This window comes from Astatotilapia calliptera, chromosome 23, assembly GCF_964374335.1.
Source record: "Astatotilapia calliptera chromosome 23, fAstCal68.1, whole genome shotgun sequence".
Taxonomy (NCBI): domain Eukaryota; kingdom Metazoa; phylum Chordata; class Actinopteri; order Cichliformes; family Cichlidae; genus Astatotilapia; species Astatotilapia calliptera.
Window position 1 is genome coordinate 36,539,451 of NC_137443.1, and position 17,923 is coordinate 36,557,373.

At 37.8% G+C, this 17,923-nt stretch overlaps 1 long non-coding RNA gene across 1 annotated transcript; it reads left to right on the forward strand.

Annotated features, from left to right (window-relative positions):
- The first annotated feature begins 4,304 nt into the window (after window positions 1–4,304).
- LOC113016449 (uncharacterized) lies at window positions 4,305–6,894 on the forward strand. The gene is made up of 2 exons (XR_003271248.2): window positions 4,305–4,635; window positions 6,575–6,894. It is a non-coding gene; the product is annotated as an uncharacterized LOC113016449 (long non-coding RNA).
- The last annotated feature ends 11,029 nt before the right edge of the window (window positions 6,895–17,923 follow it).

Sequence of the window (17,923 nt, forward strand, 5' to 3'; positions counted from 1 at the left end):
TTTACAAAATGTAAAGAACTTAAAGGGAAACACTTTTCACTGTGTTTGAAAGTTTAAGACATTTGGGGAAAAACTCTATATGATATGACAACGTTAGGCTAAAAAATATCCCACTTGACCCAAAGTTGTTCATGCTTGATTAGTCTCCAGAAGAATACAATTATTATAATAATAGGAGTAAAGGAGGTGTTTTGTTTTCATCCAATTTTGCTTCAACAATGCAAATCTCTCTGGGGTGGTATCAAACAATGATAGATTTTTTTGGCATAATACAATAAAATTATAGGTGACAGCTTATCTTACATTCAGTCAGGACCACTGAAAGAAAAAGCTGCAGTGATTTATATATGCCAGCTGTCTGAGCACATCTCCCTACCCAAATGTGTGGATACATGGAAGCCTAAAGCAGAAGCAAAAACCTCCCACCCAAAGTTTAAAAACCATTTTCATGAAACAGCAGTGTTTTTTGTAAAGCATGTTTAACCATATATTATATACAGGTTTTTAAGCTGTAAATAAACAATGCCCGGAAAAGTCTTGTTTCAGCAAGAAAATGCTAAACCACATATTTCTCATATTATAAAAGCAGGACTTTGTAATAAAAATCCTATATCCAGCAAGAAGAGGAACAAATTTTGCTTTCAGAATTACAGCAGCTCCCAAGATAGTAGAGTGGTGTTGAAACAAAAGGCAATGCACCTTATTCCTTTGCATTTGTATTCTTAGTTTTAACATTTAGAAAGTCAACAGTACAGTATTCATTTGAATTAATGATTTAAATTTGGAATGTCAAAGCCACTTTAAAGTGATAGTGAAAAGAAACTACACCCTCTGTCAGTTCAGGACATAACAGAAGTCATCTGGTTTTTAGCAGATTTTAAAATTAGGTAAATATAGCCTCACGTGAATGGCACAACATATTCCACATTTCTTTATTTAATGAACAAAAACTAAGCCGAAATGCAGAATAGTGTGTGAAATACTAAGAACAGAATTACTGCTTCTATAGACAGCAGCCAGGTTCTGTTCACTTGATTAACTGATCAGTCGATTGATTAATTCACAAGGAAGTGTGAAGATCTCTATAAAAGCACAGGTTTTGTCAGTTTGTTGGTCTGGAGCATTCAGGTATGTGTTAACACAATGCCCAGGAGGAAAGACATCAGACATGGTGTGAGAGAAGCAATTGTTGCTCTCCATCAATCTCAGAAGGGTCGTGAGGCCATTTCCAAAAAATCAGAAGTCCATTATTCCACAGTGAAAAAGATTCACAAGTGGAAAAGATTCAAAAGAGTTACCAGTCTTCCCAAGAGTTGATGTCCATACTAACTTATCCCAAGGTCAGACCATACATTGCTCAGGGAAAAAACCCAAGAGCTTCTTCTCTACTCGAGTTTGACTCTACAGGCTTCCCTTAGCATGCTAATTGTTAAAGTTCATGACAGTGCAATTAGAAAAAGGCTGAACAAGGATGGCTTGTTTGGAAAGTCTCCTCTTTCTAAAAAGAAGAGGGCAGCTCAGCTTGGGTTTGTAAAGTTGCGTCTGAGCAAATCACAAGATGTTTGGACAGATGAGACCAAAGTGGAGATACTTGGCTGTGATACTGTGGTATTATCGTAAGATAGCTGTGTATGAACAAATGGCTGAAAACCTCAGTGAACTGAAGAAATGTTGAAAAGAAGACTTGCTCAAAATTCCTCAACAGCGATGTGAGAGACTGATTAAAGTCGTACATAAAACTATTACTGCAAGTTACTTCCAGTTACCGATGATAAAGGTAGCTCTACAAGCTTAGTTTTTAATGTAGTATGTCAGTCCGGATATGAATTATCTTTTCTTTTTACCATCAATTTACATCTTGGGCCACAAGCAGCCTAAGTGGGTTTCAACTGCTCCCATTTCTTTTAGTGTAATGAAGTTTAACTTGCAAACTGAATCACTGACGTGTCTTAAGAAAAGAAAAAAGAAGTGAAATAAAATGTATCAGTTCTTCTACTTTATTAAAAATGCTGGTGTAGTAAATCAAAAAAACCTGTCAGCACAGCTCACTGGACTTAAGCAATGCAGTCAGCAGACTGGACCTTTCGGGAAACTGATTCTTGCCCACAGGCCATATATTTGACACCCTCATGTTTAAATCAGTTGTAGCATTCCTGTTTTAATGTACATTCCAAACAGTATCTCAACCTTATTGGAAATTCTGCTGCACTACGACATTACAAAAAAGCATCCAATTGTCTGCAATGAAAACCTACTTGTACAAATGCATAGGTATACTTACTTACTTACCCAATTGTTATTCATGCCACAATGAATGCATTGAAGTGAACCAATGTGGCTCTTGCTCATTATGCAGTGACATGATCCAGACCACACAAAGGCTCTGCAGATTTAAACATATTCAAACAGAGTCACAATGAAAAGTTGTAAATGTGCTGCAAGGCTGTGTGAGTTAGATAGTGTCATGCAGACATCCTCAGTCCATCTGTGGTAACTAATTATGTCAGCATCAGCAGCTAATTAGAAAGGGAAAAATGTGGAAATGCCAGATGTTGAATGCCCAGATCAATCAGGCTGGAATATAAAAGTTGCTGCTGCAACTTAGTTTCAGTACTGGGTTGGTTTATTCTCTCTAGCACCCATGAGCTCATGTGGATGTGAGAGTGAGAGCTGCCTTTAGAAAATGTTTGTGCTTTAATAGAATACGAAAAAAAAATGGAGAGGGGTTTCTACATTTCTCTTCTTTTTTTTTACCCCCCTTTGGATCAATTGTGCTGAAAAGAGCGACAAGTAAGATTGCTTTTTTTTTTTTTGACTTACTACCATTATCCGAATGGAATGAGCACTGAAAGTTTCTCCCATTAATCATTACAGCAACCAAGTCGCTCTCACTTTTTTCCTGTACACGAGTGGTATGTCCTGCACACACACAACTAAAGGTGGAACGCAAACAGTGGAAAAGCTACCTAAAAATAATATGAGATCATATTGCACTCAGACACCCAGACAGGCTCAGGGACAAATAAATACACACATACTGTATAAAAGATCCCAACACTGGCATTGAATTCCCGGCCTGATCTCAGCAGGGTCGGTGCAGTTGAAAAGCTAATCCAGAGGTGTGTAGGTGGTGCAGGGACACATAAAGGAAAGGGCTGGCACGCACAGCAACACAAGTCTGTCATTAAGTAGAGATACAAAAACAAAGTGGAGCAATTTGTTGGAGATGTGAAGCTGTCCAAATTATAGACGTTCGATTAAAACGGTCAATAAAGCTGTTATTGCAGCAATATGTCAGCAAAGTCTTTTAAGAATATTTGGCTTTTATCTGTGAAGGCTTTAACGAGGTAACCCTTCTTATAGTTGTATACAGACTATATGAGAAAATGAGAATGAATACCATGCAAATGACAAGTCATTTTTGTTACTGCAGCACTTTGTTTTTTTGTTTTTCCATTTTGTTCCATGTAGTGATTATCACACAGCAACACTCAACACTCAAGCTTTTATATATACAGAACTAGATATAGATTTAGGGTTAGTATATACAGAGTATATCTATGAATATGTATGTGTATCTATATCATATATAGAGCGACACCCATTTTTTTTGGTATTTTAAGTGGTTTTGAGCAATAGTAGTTCAGAATCAGAATCAGAATACTTTATTGATCCCTGGGGGAAATTATTTTTTGTTACAGTGCTCCATTTTAAACCAACATTAAGACAAGACAGACAATACGCTAACTAAGAATAGTACAATATATACATATACATACATACATACATACATAAGTCACTCATAAATAAATAGTTGGAAAAGAAACGTGTAGTTGTAGCAGCAAACAGTGTGTTAAGTGGATGCGTTGTACAAGTTAAGGCTTTTTGAAGAACTTTCAAAGTTTTTTTCTTTCCAGTCTTTGTACCTGAACATTTTAAGGAAGGTTTTGTATGTGTGTGTGTGTCTCTGTGTTAGGAGCCTTTTTTTTATGATTCATAGGTCAGTATTAAGTGGCCTAACTCCTAAGGTGATTCAGAAAGAGCTATTTACTGGAAATCATAGTTCATCAGTTTCCACCGACACAGTGGAAAACTGTTAGTCAGGTGTAGCCCAGATGGAAAAAAATACTTATTCTCTTTACATTAACTGTCCACATCAACAAGCGTCGTATTTCCTATGACCATTGAATGCACCTCTCAGTTCACCCCACGTGAGGGCACCTAGCTCAGCAACCAATCAGAGCCTACCCAGGCCGCATTGACCCTGTCAGCCAGGAAGTGAAGTGGAGGTGCATGGTGCTCCCGGGTTTTTTCTCATCTCAGCAAGAGGAGTGGAGGCATCTACTACTCAAACCGAGAAATCCACGGACAAAAGAGAGGAAAACTCAGGATTGAGAGGAAGGAAAGCCAGCGCACTTACCTGCTGGAAGTCCGGAGTCGAGTGGCTGGATGAAGGAGAGAGGCAACGTCGATAAGACGAGTGTTATTCTGATGGAAAAAACTTGTAGAGACTTACCGTCGCGATCATGCTAATGCTAGCTCGGTGTCTCACAGGCTAACCACTCACCTTTCATCCGGAGAGCTGCTGCAATTCCAACGCCAGTGTGTGTTGGGCTTTTGTGAAACAGAGCAACGGTGAGCAACATGTTCTTAGCTAGGGATGGGTATTGATAAGATTTTAACGATTCCGATTCCATTTTCGATTCTGTTTAACGATTCGATTCTTTATCGATTCTCTTATCGATTCTTTTTTTTTTTTTTAAAAAGGAGAACACTAAGGTCGATTAGCTCAGAGCTTTGTTTTATATCTTCTCTTTGAACAAGATAGAAATTTAGGAGTAACATGGCCTTACAAACCCAACAGTGAGATCTTGAGAGATCCAGCCTACGGCTCTTCAATGGGGTGTCACAGGGTCCCCAGGAAAAAAAAATTGTAAATGTAAAATAATAAAATAAATATTCTTGTGAGACATATCACATATTGACGGGGTCGGGTTATGTTAAAAAGTATAAATTGTTATACTTTGTTCATTGGTTCAAAGGTACCCCACACTTCTTTTTTTGTTTGCTTGTTTGTTCTGGTGTATTTTTCATTTGAACTGTTACTCTGCCAGAGTACTCATATTTACAAGATGGCATTGAACGCCCCATTGGTGTATCAGGAAAACTATTTTGTACGTATGTTCCTTGAAGGGGATTGAAGTCGTTCTTTTTTCCACCGCAGCGAAGGGCTAGGAGTAGGAGAGGAGCTGCTGTATGTTTTTGTTATCAAATCGATCTGATTGTGAAATAAAGCATATGCAGTGAGAAAGCAACTCCAGGAGTCATCCCTGCCTTAAAGCTGCAACATTCTTCTGTAGCAATAACAAAGTATAACATAAATTGTTCTGTGGCAATTACACAAGAATATCAAGTAATGTCCCTGCCTACAATTAAACACATTCACTTACCAAAAATCGGGGGCATCTGCTGTGGCAAATGGGTGCAAGCCTTTGACCACAAACTTAGACACTGCTCGGTGACATTAGTCTATCCTGGCCTGAAAGGAGACGCTACCGGTAGACTGCAGCGAGAACTGCCAGCGAGCGCCAGCCAGACTCTGTCTGTCTCTCTCATCATGGTCACCTACATGTACAGTAATGGCAGGTCTTGTAATAAGGCAGATTGCGCTAACATAATATGCACTGTTAGTTGATTATTTACCTGCCGCATTAACGGGAGAGGACGTGCAAACGTTAGCGCTGCTGCTGGGTTGAGAGTCACGAGTCCGGAGCGGAATTAAAAACGCGTGTCATCGCGTGTTTTGTGAGCAAATGCTTTTGCATATTCGTAGTGTTTCCTCCCTTAAATGAAATATCTACTTTGCAAGTTGCCCTGTTGTCATCGGTTCTCATAAAGTATAATCAAACTTTTGAGCGTTTGAGCCGCTTAGGCGCCATGTTTCCTGCCAGGTAAATGACGCTCCGCAACGTGGTGACGTCATTCGGGGCGACTGGAATCGATAAGGGAATCGTTTGCAAAAATGGCAAACGATTCCAAGGAATTGAAACAGTGGGAACCGGTTCTCAACAAGAACCGGTTTTCGATACCCATCCCTATTCTTAGCTGCTCTAAAGCTAATTTTTGTCAGTTCACTGTGAGTTTAAAGTAATCTAGAGGGTAATTTTTAGTGCATTTCTCTCTCACGAATAGGCCTATAGTGTGGAGAAATTAAGCACACTGCTTTAATGCCTCTGAACTGAACTCACATGTATATTTTGTTGCTTATTTGCACATAGTTCTGAATTTGTTATGGTGTATTGTATTTTGAGTGTCAATGGTTACTTACCATAAGTATTGTTTAATTAATGTTTACATGAATAGAGAAATATTTGAGCAACTTAGATGTTTAGTTCTCATATTTGATATGCTTGAAAATTGAATGTTGTACAATAGAACTGTGAGATTTGATAAGATTTAAGATGTTGATGCAATGAATATGAGGTGATGCAATATTTTGATTTTGTATTTTAACCTTAAACAGTGCATCTGAAACAGACTGATTAGAATGTACATTTTATGACCTGGATTATAGGTCAGGTTTTTTGGAGAGGACGGAAAAGTCCAAGGACCAGGACGATATTCTGGTTGTGATAGATGGCGAGCCAACCACTTTGAGGACGATCTACCCCAAAGAAGATACACACCACACACTCATACATTCCAGTTACATTCACAAGGACCTTTGAAGTTGGCTATCGCCAGCTTAACTCTAAATTCTTAAAGGGCCCCAACGAGTACTTTTATTTTGTTGAGTGTGCACACTATTTATTTTATTTTATACTTTATCTGTACAAATTGGACAAATACCTGTTATACTTTGTAACAATACAAGAGTGGCTACTCAAAAGTTAACATTGTGTCCAGGTCATTATTGCTGCTCAATACTTTGGCTCCATACGAATTTGGTGTCTTCTGATTCTGGCCAGGGTCTTATTACGAGCCCAAGTAATTATTGCGCTGTAATTCACCTTTATACCTTAAAGTTGGTTACACATGGATTGGCCTCCAAAGAGTCTGGTCACACCAAATACTGACTTTCAAGTTTGTTAGAATTGCACAAACTCTCTTTTTGCCTTACAATACTGTATTTGCATTAACTGTCAAATAAATTGTTCAATAAATTGCTGCACTTTCCCTCCTTATTTGTGTATCAAAATATAAAGAAATCAGATGTAACTTTAGACTTTGTGCGTTATGCATGCATACATTCGCAAATGTAGAATATAGTTTGTGGCAGTATGTAGTAGTCAGTTAGCATTTCCCTGCTGTAAGCGTCACTCCATGCTGATTAAAACAAACACCTCTAATTATCTGGAAATTGTATTTGAACTGGTACAGAGATGGAACACGATGACAAACAGGCAGGAGAAACAAAAAAGCTTTAGTGTACAAACGAAATCTTTGCAAGCAACTTTGGCATTCAGCATGACAACAGGCAAAAAAACCCCCAAAACAGTGCCAAATCAGTATACAAACCTAAAACAAAGCAGTTCCATTAATAGCGCTTGTCAGATACTTTCTATTTCAAGAGCAAGTTCTAGACCCCACGCAAAGGTGTCTAGGGACAAAATTGGACACATCCTCTCCTAGGTGTTGAGCAAACTACTGATGCTAACATTTTGTGAAGCTCGACTGACACATGCACGTACACACATATACAAGCGCACCCCCTGTGGGATGGCAGGCTGGAAGGGCTTATCCAATCTGTCAGTGTGCTGCCAGCATGCTCTACTCTCCCTCCGCTTCATGACCTGCACGCAAAGAGGCATTTACCCAATAATCTCACTGTAACACTTTTCTATGTCATATACTAAAAAGAGTTCAAAGGTTTCAGTGTGCTTATTTTTTATTTTATGCTTTATTGATTGACTTTTTGTAGTAAATAGTGAAATAAGCATATTAAATAAAGAAAAAGGTATTTCTATTGTAAGTAAAGGGTGTGAATCAAATCAAATCACTTTTATTGTCACATCACATGTGCAGGTACATTGGTACAGCACATGTGAGTGAAATTCTTGTGTGCGAGCTTCATAAGCAACAGAGTTGTGCAAAATACAATAATGTAAACAAGCAAAATACAAGAATCGCTACATCTGAAACTAATAAATATATGTACAATATATAATAGTATATGCATTTCTGGATGTGTATACTAAATATTTTTCTATGTGTGCGTGTGTGTGTGTGTGTACACATATTTTACAAATTAAATAGAGTAAACAATAAATAAAATATATAAAAATATACAGAGTTGAGACATGTGCAAAACAGTGGCATTACTGTACAGTATGGAGTGCATAATGTTAAAGTTCCAGTAGTGAAGCTGAGGTGTCTATGACGTGTTCAGCAGTCTGATGGCCTGGTGGAAGAAGCTGTCTCTCAGTCTGAATATCTTTATTCATACACCAAATACTATTTCCAATTCCAGTTAAACATATATATTACACACAGTTGAATGTAATAAGTTACTGAGTGATGCAGTGCATATTCAAAATGGACTTCCCTCTCTACTGCCTGCTGGAAATGGGGTGTCTCCATAATTATGAGGCTGGAGGACAACCTGCTGGTTAATCGGGTTTTCTCCTGAACCACCAAGCCTGAATAAATTGCTCATGAGGCCATACCTGTCGAGGATACTTAACCTCCATTTTGTCCTGGGCACCATTTGCTTCTAAAGTTATAAAGGGCCCTTCATACATTTGTCTCTGTTTTTTTTTTTTTGTAGCAAAGGCCTGACTCACTGGATTCTCATTTCACACTAATTTAACATAATTCCACAGTGAAACACACAAATATAGCTTGTCATCTATTTGCATTACATGGTGGTCTGCTTTATCAGTTTTTTATTATTTTTTTCACAGATTTTCTATTAAAATGCTTGGGCAGCTACTCAAAACAATACCAAAGTGTCATTCATATTTTATTAGCTTGAGAACCCAAATTTCACACATGCTCTTCTACTTCTATAATGCACGGAAAGACACACACACATTAATATGGCTTAGGTAAGAAATTTAGATGGTTTTGCAGTGTTTTGTTTTATCATGGTTTATCTTTTACTCGACCATGCAAGGGCGACAAATTTTAAAAGACAGATAAATTTAGTAGGACTTCATTAGAATAAAGACAGCCCCATCCACACCATAGATACTCCTAGTGATTTTGTAGTAAAGAACATACATCTACGTGTTATGAGCTTATGAGAAAAAAAAGTCTTTCATGACACAAAAGAAGATATTGGCAAGAAAGTGTGAGGGTTCTGCAGGAAGCTGCATCCTGACACTGAATACAGTGTGATGCAAGTGCTAATATTTCGGTTTTAGTCCACTAAAATTGTTTTGGGCTAAAGTATTTTGAGAGCATGCAAATATATAAGAGAGGAATAGGGGAAATTCATTAAACTGTGAGTGTCATTATTTTGTTTGAAACAATTAGCTTGCTAGAAAGCTAATGTTAGCTATGCTTTGCCAAGCTAACTTTCCTAATAGCTAAATTCATTAGCTTACCAAACTAATTGTCCACAGTTGGTTTATCAACACCATACTTCAGACAAAGAACTGTATATTAAGATGTTCATATCCTCTGTGATGTCAGCTATTGAATTTGGAGTTCACATATTGAAGCTTTTCTGTCAACGTTTTAGCTGCCATGGTAGGTCTTTGGAGCCTAAAGCTATCATGTCATACAAGGCAGAGAGTGCTAGATAATGAGCCATTACTAGATGTAGCACAGCAAAGGTTTTTATATTGTCTCTAGTAAATTAAATGGTTTCATGTAGAAGAAATATTTGACTGCAAAACTGGTTAAATTTGAAACAACAGAGATTATTACACTTCATGTGAAATACATAACATGTGCATTGAGCTATAAATGATTGCAGCCTGTTGCTGCGATTACTGCCAGATGAATTCAGACATTGACTGTGAGTGTCTATTGTAGCGACACAAACAAACATATTATTTTAAGTGGTGTCAATAAGCCAACCATTGCTTCTTGTGTTCCGCATGCTCAATTTAGTCATGTTTCCACAAAAAAAAAAAAATCCTGCAGGGCATGTGCTTATTACATGTGCTTATGTATGAATACTGATGTACTTTTCCTTTTGAGATGCTATGATGATGAGTTTGATTAATACGCATTCTGAAAGAAAACTTGTTCTCTGTCTGCCAAATGTAAGCCTTTGCTCCCAGGAGCTGCCTTCCATTAGCATATAATATAATTTCTCCTCCATGCTTCTTTTGATATGCCACTTAGTCTACCAAAAGACTTCTTGCTGGTTTCGTTTCAAAGGGAACTCTGAAAGTTAAGTCAAAATTCATTTGCAGTCAAAGTTCATTTGCAATCTGGTGCCCAAGGAAGCAGCATACCAATGTAAACTCACCATGTATCTTAATTTGTATGTAAATATAAACAGCAAAAGCTTCCAAATTTCAATTTTCACATCTGTGTCTATGCTGCATGATTCTAAATTATCATTGGGTCTATAATATTTTTTGGGGAACTTTTTTTGATACAACTTTCAAGTAACCCTTAAAGCCTATTAAAGCAGCTTTACTTTGTAATCACATTTTCATCAATGGCACCTTCAAAGAGATGCTGGTCTGTGATCACAACACCTACATGAGAATCTGCAGTTACTTTCAACTAATTATAATCACTTTTGTTTTCATATCTCCTTTAATCAACTTTGGTTACAAGAACGTCTGTGATGGTGTGGATGGACTTGGTCTGATGAATTGAGAAATGCACTCTTAGAAAATAGAGTAATCCACCCAAAAAGCTTCAAGGTAATGTTGTACCTTCTACTCAGGGTACTTTCTTACTTTTCTGTGGTTTTACCACACAAACCTTAACCTTGAACCTTGAACCTTGAACATGGTAAAAAATGTAACATTCCAAAAATACTATTTTTTTTAAGTCAAAATTATAATCATTATAATAAATTTGGACAGTTTTTTAAGCCCACATTTAAACGAATAAGAAAATAGTTGTAACTTTAAGTATCAGGAAATTCTGATTTTATTAAAAACAGCTGTGAACGTTTGGCAACTTTATGTACACGGAGAGCACAAGTATCACTAATTTTGCATCAATTTCAGTTTATTGTGGCTTCATTAACCTTCCAGAGTACCAGCACAGCACAAACAGTTTCACTGGTGTGTAGCTTTTAGTTTTTGTTCCATTGTTATTTGTAATTACTGGCTCCCATGTGGTTTATAACTTACACCCTTTTTAAGCTTGTTTTTTCACTTTTATTATTTTTTTTAGTTGTTATGTATTTCTAATGTTTTACTGATTGCTGTTACGGTATTAAATGTGCTGCATAATTCCTTCATGTGGATTTCTGTTTTTACCTCCATCCTGCGCCATAGTATCCCTCTCTTTGGATTTGTGTATATGATATAGCTCTTCTCTCTCAGTTTTTATCATGTATTGTTCAAGCCTCTCTTTTGTTTCCAAATCACCGTAGTCTCTCCAGTTGACTTCCTTGTTTGTGATTTGTTCTTATTTTTGACCTTGTTAGTCTAATAGGCTTCCTGCCATCACTGTGCTGTTTGTTGTTATTTTTCAGCAGTGATTAAAATGTGTCTTTGACTACCTGCCAGCCCGCCTTGGATTCTTCTCAGCATTTCAGTTTTTTCCTATTAACGCTATCACCAGCACGACAGTTTGTGCATGCAGGTGTTCAAAGACCTGGAAGCGTTCCTTGGATATTTTACATTAAAGCTTATTTAATACAAATGTAGCTAACTACAGCGACAGGGCCTTGGTGTCTCTTGAATTTCAGCTCCATTAATAAATAACAAGTTCTTTAATAAGCTTTAAAATGCATATTAAAATAACCTAGTCAAAGGAATAGAAAACATAGCCAACACTCATACAGATTGTGTATCCAGAAAACAACTAACAGGTAAAAGTGTCTCTGAAGTGATGTAATTGTAGACGTGTCTGTTGTCAGCTTCTGTGATGATGTAATGGATGCAGATATGTTAACAGCATGCTGTCTCAAGGTGAAAAATTGCATACTGTCCATATTTTCCTGGCAATCTGCATTTTAAAAGACCAAAGAGTGTGATGCAATATGAGGTGACTGATGGTGTACATGCAAGGGAGAAAAAAGGATTAAAAAAAAAAAAGATCTGCATACTGTAAGTATGCCTGTGTGTTTCTCTTCATGAATTGTGTGTGTGAGAATGAGCAGAGACACATGCAGACACATCCGGTACCGACTCACTTCCTCTGTGCAGTCGTATATATTAAGAAGCAGCCCAGACGGAGATCAAAAAGCAGGATCAGCAGAGTTGATCTCCATTTGACTGTTTCATATTCCGTTTCATCCTCCTCCCCCAACCGCATTCCTCCCTGCTTCCCGCAGACCTGCTCCTTTGCTGTGATCTGAAGACTGTGGCCATGGGAACTCCCCGGGTCTGCTTTGATCATGATTTTTGTTCGTTTTCATGAGTGCGATCAATGGAGATATGAGACCGGACCAGAGCTGACGGGGAGGGACAGCTCTCTGCGTGTCTTGATCAATAAGTTCATGTCATAGTTCCTGGGAGTTTGACTCATTTCCAGTTTCATCATATCTGGAGGTGGCAGAATTATACTACAATAAAGGGAACTTTTGATTTTCTGGAGGTGTCTGCACAAGTCTTCATCTTCTCAGCTAGTGACAGTTTAAAGGTTCAAAAGAATGCGTGGGTAACAATTTACTCGCTGCCTAAAATTGCCATTTTCTTTTAATGTAATCAACATGGCCACTACCCCAATTGAGTCGTTTGACAAATGATTGAAAGGTGAATTGAAAGCACAGTAGAAAATTTAAGCGTGACAGAGCTTTTCATTGCTTGGCTTCAGCTTTTCATTGCTTGGCTTCAGCTAAAGACAAATGGCAACCACTTTTAATTTTTCAAAGAAGGAAACAAAGTCATCAACTGCTTCCCTTCTTTTACATGAGAAGAATGAGGCGTTCAACTAAACATGACATGGAAAACTTTAATGTGATTAACAATAAATAGAAAAAAGTGATGGTGTTTATCCGGGGGGCAAAGCATATTAAGGCCTGGCCTGTATTGTATAGCGCTTTTCTAGTCCCTAAGGACTCCAAAGCGCTTTACACATCCAGTCATCCACCCGTGTGAATGGGTGGGGCGCACTGACAGAAGCGAGGCTGCCGGACACTGGCGCCACCGGGCCCTCTGACCACCACCAGTAGGCAACGGGTGAAGTGTCTCGCCCAAGGACATCACGACCGAGACTGTCCAAGCCGGGGCTCGCACCGGCAACCTTCCGATTATAAGGCGAACTCCCAACTCTTGAGCCACGATATTATAATTTGCTGTTGTGGGTGTCAGTTTAACTCAGCTGGTTGAGCAGATGTCTGTATACTGCAAGGCTCAAAGTCCATGTCTTCCTCACTTTCTTGTCTATTCTACACTGCTCACTATCCCCGACAAGGCAGAGCACTCTCTGGGCAATTTTTACATTTTAAAGAATTGCATGGCATTTTCTATATATACATTCATTTTGTTTTGCTTGTTGTTTTTAGGGCAGTAAAATATTTTCTCTGTTTAAAAACCATTGTAATATATTTAATTTTGAGTATAAATATTTTGTTTATTACATTTTATTTATGTGTAAAGTTCATTTCATTTTTTCGTAAAATCCATCAAAGTGCTTGATGATAAAAAAAAAAAACTTAGTTCCGTCTTCCAAAAATAAATAATACTTATTCAGGAACATTGAACATATTTTCAAAATGTTATGTATTTCAATAACAGGGTCATAATATTCATCTAATATCTTTGTTTCTCAATACAAACCAAGGTATTAGAAGTTATGAATAATTTTAAGCAGAGTTTTAAAGATAAAAAGACATTTATGGAGACATAATAGAGGTCACATTTCCAAAGTAATCCCTATATGTTGTCAATACAAACAATGGCAGTGACAAACATAGTTTTAAGTAGTATATTATAGACCATTGTTATTATTTTGACTGTTAGATTAAAGTATTAGAGATTTCAGAGGTTAAATATGACATGACACCTTAAATCCTTATACTGTACTTTCTATATGTTTAAATGTGCACCACACTCGTAAGAATCATAGTTTTGAAGTAATAAGTTTGTTTGTTTTTTGTCAATTTGAACCAATACATCATTACGCTGACCTTGAGGACCTTGGTGGATGCAAGGCAAATCTTAATTGATCTCTAGCATGACCCCCTTTTATCAGAATTCATTCAAAACATGTTTACAGACAGAATGACACGTATACTTACAATTGCTAACAAAAACATAACCTCCTTGGTGATAAACACAGGTAATAGAGGCAAAACGGAAAAAGGTTTAAAAAGAAAAAAAAATGCTAAATGAGTAACCAAAAGGCCTTATTTTATGTCGCTGCTAAGAACTGTACCAAATTGTATGATTTGAGTGGAATTTTTCATTGAATCTAACTATTCTAAAAATTCAAAATTGATTTATCATCAGTAGTTTGCATAGCTGGATATATATAAGTTAAGAAATCAGATGGTGAGATCATCATCATATAATCTCAAAAGACTATTTTTACACTGTGCCTAAAATATGTCCCACCACTGCCCCAAACAACTCAAATGAAAGTTTAAAAACCAAGCACAGGCTCTGACAAAGTTTAAACAGCTACTGAAATGTCGATTATGAAAAAAAGATGGAGTCTTGAGAATACTATGTGCATAATAACAGGCTGTTTAACAACACCCCCTGGGCAGCATGTAGTCAAAACATCCAATGACCACTGGTACAGTGACCAGTCTCTGTGCATTCATTATGCATGGAAATTAAAGTCATAGATTCTGCACACACACATTTTTTTTTACCCCCTTTCTTTTAAATAGCAATCAGCAAGAATAAGGTTGTGTTTACAGACGCTCATTAGTGGGGCCATTTTGTCAAGCAGTTCCAAGTTGTTGTTTCAAGTGAGCTTTTTGGTGTCTCTTGAAGTTGGAGGTCATGTCGGGTTGCTCTCTAATTGGGTGTCAAGAGGATTCTAAATATTTTCACACCCACACACCGGACATATGCACACACAGACACACACCTCAACACACACATGCACATACACATGGCGCAACTACATCCTGGTTTAATTGGTCAAATAGGTTTTCCTGGCAAGTAGTGCAAAATCATAACACCCTCTGCACACACACAGACACACACAAACACACACACTCACACAGACACACACACAAATTGTGGTGGTATACAGTAAAAACCCCTAATAAGGATTTGTCAGACCTGTAGATCTGCAGAGCACTGGAGGAAAGCAAGCCTTGCTGCTCCAGAGACAGGCCGTTGAAGCACTCCAACTTTGACTGTTGTGGTCTCAGTTGTTTCTAAGTACTTAAAGCTAATTAAAATGCACAGCAAAGTGGGACGGATGATCAGATGCACCGAGGCATCCTTCAGCATGCTGTGAAATTTGCGAGACAAGTTTCTCAGTTGTTTCCATAAAAGCTGCAGAGGTGTAATGGATTATTTATTATCGATGTGGAGCAATGAAAAAATGGCACCAAGCCCAGAGTTACTATTCCAAAAGACAAAGATGAAAAAACCAAGACAAAATACCGATCTTTGCCAAGTAAATTCTGACTCATTGAGTGACTTCCTTGATTTTCACTAATTCTGACCCTTTTTTGTCTGCAATGTAAAAAACTACGCAAAGGAAAAAATCCTTTGAGCAGCTGTCCTTGAAGATGAGGACTTTTAATAAGCTACCATGCCATATTCAACAGTTTTTAACTACTTACCATAAATAGTAAAGATTAAATTGTACTGTATAAAGTTTAAAATATCAATTACAGAAAAAGAACAACAAAATCGGTAAAATAAATAAGAAGCTCCTACTGTAATTACTGTATTAGTAATACAACATGAAGTTAAGACACAGTATAACCTAAACAGTCTGTTTTAATTTACAAGAAGTCTTAGCAAAAAGCTAGGTAAAGCTCTGTCCCTCCTAGTCTTTGATCTTCTACGGGGAACAACTAACTAGTTTGGAGCCCTGCTGTTTAGTGCTCTCTATGTAAGTACAAGAATGTTAAAATGCATCATAAAATCTAATGGGATCCAATGAAAGAATATAAAATAGAAGTAATAACAGCTTGCCTAGTAGGACTGGCCACAGGATTTTGTATTGCTTGGAGGCATGAAAGACATGATTTATCTAAGCCAGCAAACAGGCCATTACAGAAATCTAAGCACGATAATAATAATAACAATGGATTGCATTTATATAGCGCCTTTCAGGACACCTCAAAGCACTTTACAATACCACTGTTCATTCACGATCGCCCCGATGACACCATGCATGAATAATGTTCTCCTCTTAAGTCATGGAGAACATATGTTGCAAGACTTTGAGTGTTGACTTAGCAACTGAACAAAACAAAGAAAAAGACTGACTGATAAAAAGCCAGTCACTAATCTGGGTTAAACAGTGGAATAGAGTGCACAACTGATGAGGCTTAAAAAACATATTGGACTGAATGTCATCAGCATAAAAATTATCAAAACTATCACTAATTCCACCATCAGGCCGGGGTCTTTCTGTGTGGAGTTTGCATGTTCTCCCATGTTCTCCCCGTGTTTGCGTGGGTTCTCTCCGGGTACTCCGGCTTCCTCCCACCGTCCAAAGACATGCAGCTTGTGGGGATAGGTTAATCGGATAATCCAAATTGCCACTAGGTGTGAATGTGCGAGTGAATGAGAGTGCGAATGGTTGTCTGTACCTGTGTGTTGGCCCTGCGACAGACTGGCGACCTGTCCAGGGTGTACCCCGCCTCTCGCCCTATGACAGCTGGGATAGGCTCCAGCGCCCCCCGCGACCCTGAAAAGGATAAGCGGAAGCGAATGGATGGATGGATGGATATCACTAAAGGACTGAATGATGTAAGCTAATGGAAGAATGTAGAAAGAAATAATAATTTACCGATGACTGAACCTTGTGGAACCCCACAGGTTAAGGAGGCAAAGTAAGAGAAGAATTTGTTTCTCCGAACAAAGTTCCATCAGATAAATAGAAAGAAAAACATTCTAATGAAGTGCCAGAACTACCAGCCAGAATCTCAAGTTTATTAAGTTACATTTTACAGTCAACAGTATCAAATGCTGCACTGAGGTTAAGTAGAATGAGCACAAAACAATTCCTGGCATCAGAAACCATCAACAGATTGTTATAGACCTTCAAAAGAGCAGTCTCAGTAGAGTGCTTTCTAATAATTGTTAACAATGACATTATTGGAAAATACCAACACAGGTGGCATTAACATTAAGTTTATTTAGTGAAGAAGTTGCATCAGCATGTTTAGAGTAGGAAAGAACAGACCCTTCCCTCAGTGAACTGTTAATAAGCAACGATGCACAGTGGATGGATGGTGAATGTCCCAAACAGGACATAAGGAGGTGATATCTCTAATGGGCATCTTTCCTATTATTGTAGTTATGTAATTAAGTTGAATTAGAGAAAAATGGGTAGATGAACAGACTGTCTTTATAATGGATTTAACTTAAGGATCTGAAGTCCATCCATGTTCAAGCAGCGGTGGAAAAACTACCCTGTTTTGTTGACTCTGGAAATCCAGATTTAATAGTCAGTAAAGAATGGTAATTATATATCTGCATGGAGACAGTGCTGGACATAAAATAATAAACAATAATAAACAAAGACACAAGTAAATGATCAGTAATTAAGAACTACCACCATCATGACAGTGTGAAGAATTATCAGTGAACATGTCTTGTTCTAGAAGACAGTGTAGAAAAACAATTGTTTTAGCTCTGATTTATTGAGGACTGTCTCACAAGCAGCCTGTTTTGACCCCCCAGCTGAATCGCAA